Source organism: Triticum aestivum, chromosome 6D (assembly GCF_018294505.1).
Source record: "Triticum aestivum cultivar Chinese Spring chromosome 6D, IWGSC CS RefSeq v2.1, whole genome shotgun sequence".
Classification (NCBI taxonomy): Eukaryota; Viridiplantae; Streptophyta; class Magnoliopsida; order Poales; family Poaceae; genus Triticum; species Triticum aestivum.
In genome coordinates this window covers 7,921,788-7,927,787 of record NC_057811.1, presented here as the reverse complement: position 1 = coordinate 7,927,787, position 6,000 = coordinate 7,921,788, and positions in this window count along the sequence as shown.

Genomic DNA, 6,000 nt, shown 5'->3' with positions numbered 1-6,000 from the left:
TCATATCCCAGCTGGATTTTTGTTTGATAGGATTCTGGTTTCGTGTGGACGCTAAATAACTGAGCTCGAGCTTATATGAGCTCAGGTTGACAGTAAAATTTAAAGCAAATCAAAAAAATCTGACTTTCTTGTGGTTGTGAAACATTATGTTTGTGGAAAACTGCACGACACCCAAAACAGGTGTGGCTATCCCATATATATAAGGGTACACGAAGTCTACAAATACAATATACAGGATATACACAGAAGCTACGTATAAACATTATCTAACACTCTCCCTCAATCTTAACCGTGGCCTGAAGTACAAAGCAAGTTAAGATTGCGCCTACAACCTTCAAACCGAGGTTGTGGAAGTGGCTTCGTGAAGATGTCAGCAAGTTGATCTTTGGAGGAGATGAACTTGATATGAAGAAGTTTATGTGTAACACTTTCGCTCACAAAGTGATAGTCAACTTCGATGTGCTTCGTACGAGAATGAAAAAATGGATTCGATGAAAGATACGTCGCAACAATATTATCACACCAAAGAACCGGTGGCTGCTCTTGAGAGACTCCCAACTCTCTCAATAGAGACTGTACCCAAATGAGCTCAGTCGCGGCATTGGAAACCTCCTTATACTCTGCTTTAGTGCTACTTCGAGAGACTGTGGCCTACTTGAGGGCACTCCAGGCGATCAAGTTGCGACCAAAGAAGCAACATAGCCCCCCGTATCACCGTTCATCCAGGCTCCCAACCCAATCCGCATCAGAGAATGCCGAGAGAGCACTCGAGGAGGTATACCGAAGATGCAAGCCATAGGAGACAATATGAGAGAGATAGCGCAGTATACGCTTCACAGCTGATGAGTGTGAAGTCCATGGAGCATGAAGATACTGGCACACACGGTTTACCGCATAGGAGATGTTCGGCCGTGTGATAGTCAAGTACTACAAGTCACCAACAATAGTGTGGTACTCTTTAGCATCATCTGAAGGAAGCAAGGCACCATCCAAGGCTGATAACCGATTAGTTGCAGGCATAGGGGTGGTAGCATACTTGCATTGCAACATACCAGCATGTTGCAGCAAGTCCAAGGAATACTTATGTTTAGTGAGAGTCAGGCCAGAAGAAGACCGTGAAACCTCCAGACCAAGGAAGTAATGGAGAGCACCCAGATCCTTGACAGCAAAATGACCACTTAGAGCAGACAACAAACGATCAGCGGCGGTCATTGATGAGCTGATAAAAATAATGTCATCAACATAAACCAGTAGGTACATAGTAATCTCAGGACGATGGAACATGAACAGAGACGTGTCTGCAGTGGACGGAGCAAATCCAAGACGTCGAAGAACCGAGCCAAGTCGGGCATGCCATGCACGAGGAGCCTGCTTAAATCTATAAAGCGCCTTAACAAGATGACACAAATGATGCGGACGAGCAGGATCAACAAAAGCTGGAGGTTTCCGCATGTGAACCTCTTCCTCCCAGACCCCATGGAGAAAAGCATTCTGAACATCAAGTTGAAGCAGAGACCACCCTTTGGCAACAGCCAAGGACAGAAGCAGACGAATGGTGGTAGGTTTGACAACTGGACTGAAGGTATCCTCGTAATCAAGATCTTACCGTTGTTTATCCTTTGGCCACCAATCGTGCCTTGTATCGCTCAATAGATCCATCAGCATGCTTCTTTACCTTAAACATCCACTTGGAGTCAATGATGTTGACACCAGACACAGGAGGAACCAAGCACCATCTATCGTTCCTCTGTAGTGCCTGAAACTGTAGCTCCATGGCACTGTGCCAATGACGAATTGGAAGGGCCGCCTGAAAATGCCGAGGCTCGGCAGTGGGGTCAGTATCTGTTTGTGCCATACATGCCGCAATCCACGTAACCGTGCCGTCAGTGCACTCCTTCAGCTGAATGATACCACTCTAACTGCGCGCACGAGGACCCAGAACAGGGGTAGGCGGCGGAGGTGCCGGCGGAGACGGGGTCGATGAAGATGGTGCTGACGACGCAGACCGCTCCCCAGATGTCAAGCCAGTCACACCAGGCGACCGACCTGGCGATGAAGGCGTGGATGCCTGCTCGGCCAATGCGGGCGGGGACGCCGGCTCGACCCCCACGGCAGAGGTTGGCTCAGGTTAAGCTGGCTCGGCCAGCTCGCCTGGCTCTACCAACGCGTCGACAAGTCCCGAGGTGGCGGGGCCCGGCTCGGCCAGTCCCGTCGGCAAGCCAGGTGGCGGAGGGGCGTCACGAGTGGGCTCGACGGACATCCGAGGGGACGCGGGCGGCTGCTCATCCAGAAGCTCGAGGCGTGCTCCGCGCCCAGTACCTGCACCATGGTTAGGTAGCAACAGCGGGGTATACGCAGCATCAACAAATTGACCAGGCAAAGGTAATGCAGATTTCTCAGGTGCAGTAGGAGTGGTGGAGGTGACTGGAAGTGCGGAAAAAGGAAAAAAATTCTCATCGAACACCACATCACGTGAGATGAAGACGCGGTTAGAGGGAACATGAAGACACTTGTACCCTTTATGAAGAGAACTATAACCAAGAAACACACACTGTTTAGACCAAAACTCCAACTTGCTTTGGTTATATGGACGAAGATGTGGCCAACACGCGCTCGCAAAGACCTTGAGAAACGTATAATCAGGAACTTCATTCAGCAAGAGCTCAACTGGTGTTTTCGTCTAACGGAGTCGTGTAGGAAGTCTGTTAATGAGAAAGCATGCAGTGGAAAATGCATCACTCCAAATCAGAAAGGCACGGAGGCATGGGAAAGCAAAGCAAGACCAGTCTCAACTATATGACGATACTTACGCTCAGCTACACCGTTTTGCTGACGTGTGTGAGTACAAGAGACACGATGTGTAATTCTAAGCTTATTAAAGAATGCATTGAGGTTGTGATAATCATCCCCCAATCGGATTGCACACGAATGATTTTATGACTGAGTAGACGCTTAACATGCGCTTGGAATTGCAAGAAAACATTAAACACACCAGACTTGCGTTTAAGAAGATAAAGCCAAGTGAACCAACTGTAAGCATCAATTAAACTGACATAGTAATTATGACCGCTAACAGAGCTTTGGGCATGGCCCCATACATCCGAAAACACAAGTTCAAGCGTTTTATTGACTGTACGACTCGATTGAGAAAAAGGAAGCTGGTGACTCTTGCCTTGCTGACAGGCATTACAAACTGCATCAACATGTTTATTGGACACGACTGGAAGCTCATGAGGATGAAGTAAATGGCGAACAATGGGAGTGGCAGAATGACCAAGGCATGCATGCCAATGTGATGGAGACACACGAACACCACTCGAAGCACTAGGAGTTGGTGGCACATCAAGTGCATAGAGACCATTATGGCACAGTTGATCTCTAAGGAGTACGTCCCTCGTGCCCCGGTCCTTAACAAAAAATTAGAAGGATGAAATTCAGCAAGAACATTATTATCACGAGTAAGTTTAGGAACTAAAAGCAAACTACGTGAAACAGAGGGAATACGAAGGACATTGAGAAGACGTAATTGTGTGGATCGACGTGTAAGAAGTGATGCCTAACCAATATGTGAGATGTGCATACCTTCCCCATTAGCGGTGCGAACCAGATCGTGTCCACGATACGGCTCCTGTGTAGAGAGCTGGCCCATCTCACTCATCAGGTGATTGGTAGCTCCCGTATCCATGTACCAAGATGCATCAACTAGATAGGAAGGAGTATGCCCCTGCTCATGACTCGCCAGGACATCCTGCTTCTCATTACCCTTGCCATTGTTCCTGATCCCCAAGAAATCCTGCTTGAAGCGATGATGACAACGGGAGGCAAGATGACGATCAAGTCCACATAACTGGCAGGGGACCGGACCACCACATGAAGGGCAGCAGGCATGGACTCGACCTCCCGTGGAGGTAGTGGTGTTCCACGAACTAAGCATGGTCGGCGGACGTTTTCCACCAGTTGGTGGCTTGTAGGGCTTGCCTTTCCCACGCGTTGCAGCATTGGTGGAAGGGAAACTCGGCGTAGAGCAGCGAGCCTGGATGCGCTGTGCCATAGCGAGGAGACGCGCGTACAAATCACACGGCTTGATGGGAGTGTCATGACCATTGATATTCTCCACCAAATTATCATAGTCGTCACTCAGTCCGTTGAGCACATAAGAGGTGAACTCCTCCGGACCAAGCGCCTTGCCAATGGAGGCAAGTGTGTCAGTCATACCCGGCAACTTGTTGAAGTAGTCGATGACGGTGAGATCATGAAGCTTCACCTCCCCAAGCGCAGTGCGGATGACGTGCCCACGCCTGAGACTGAGAAGCAAAACTGGTATGAGGAGCCATGCACGCATCCCGAGACGTATCGCGAAGATGACCAGTGACGAGACCCCCTCCGTAAGAGAGCACTAGATGGCAGAGAGAATGGCCTGATCTTGATCACCCACACATGATGCCCCAGATGGTACGGCGGTGGGCACGGCAAAGTGCCATCAGGAAACCCCTCCAAGTAGCGACTGCGGAAAAGTGGCAAGACGTGAGCATGCCATGACAGATAGTTATCCGTCGTCAGCTTCACCGGGATGAGATGCACAAAGTATAACTGTGCACTAGATAGACCAATAATCCGAAGGTGACGGCGACGCATAAAAGATCGGGGATGAAGGACCACTCAGTACCACGGACGAAGCTAGTCGATGGTCCGTCGTAGGGCGCTCCGTACGAAGTGGGCGCGCCATTAGGAGACGCGGTCACCGAGGCTGGCAGATAGGCATAGGCCAACGGGGAAGATGAAGCCGGTCACGGACTAGCGGGGGCAACGCCCTAGGAGCCAGCCGCCGCGGCTGTGGCGGGTACGGGACGCCGCCATGAGTCGGCCCCGCCAACAGGTATTGCTGGACGCCCTGCTGCGATTGCGGGACACCGCCGTGTGTTGTGTACAGGTGTTGCTGGACTGATTGCGGGACGCTGCCGTGCGCCGTGTACGGGACTCCGCCCGGCTGCATGCGCGGAGCGTAGCCCGGCTGCATGTGCGGGAGGACGCTCGACTACAGATGTGGAACAGCGCCTGGCTGTGATTGCAGGACGCCGCCATGGGGTGCGTCGTAGGCCAACTCGGCCCCGCACCTGGGAGCGTTCGCGGGGGATGAAGCGGTGCCGTAGCAGCCTGCCGCTGGCTGGGCGGCAGGAGCACTGAAAGCCAACGGCGGGGCGGCCATAGCCATGGAGGCGCCGAACAGGGAAACGAGCGGCCGAGATTTTGGGAAACGTAGCATATAATTTTAAAAAAATTCCTACGATCACGCAAGATTTATAAAGGAGATGCATAGCAACAAGAAGGAGAGAGTGTGTCCACGTACCCTCGTAGACCAAAATCGAAAGCGTTAGGTTAACACGGTTGATTTAGTCGAAGGTCTTCACGATCCAACCGATCTAGTACCGAACGTACGGCACCTCCGAGTTCAGCACACGTTCAGCTCAATGACGTCCCTCGAACTCTTGATCCAGCAGAGGGTCGAGGGAGAGTTCCGTCAGCACGAGGGCTTGGTGATGGTGATGGTGATGTGATCTGTGCAGGGCGTCGCCGAAGCACTACGATGCTATGACCGGAGAAGTAAACTGTGGAGGGGGGCACCGCACACGGCTAAGAGAACAATTGATGTACTATGGGGTGCTCCCCTACCACCGTATATAAAGGAGGGAAGGAGGAGGCCGGCCACCAAGGGGCGCGCCATGGGGGGAGTCCTACTAGGACTCCACTCCTAGTAGGACTCGCCTCTCCACCCCCTCCCCCCCCCTTCCATTCTCATCGGAGAGGGAGAGGGAGAGGGGAAGGGGGGCGCCGCCCCCTCCCCTAGTCCAATTCGGACTCCCATGGGGGGGGGGCATGCGGCCACCCCTTGCGGGCTCCCCTCTCTCTCTCCACTAAGGCCCATGTAGGCCCAATATTTCCCCGGGGGGTCCCGGTAACCCCTCGGTACTCCGAATTATATCCGAACCTTTCAGAAACCAT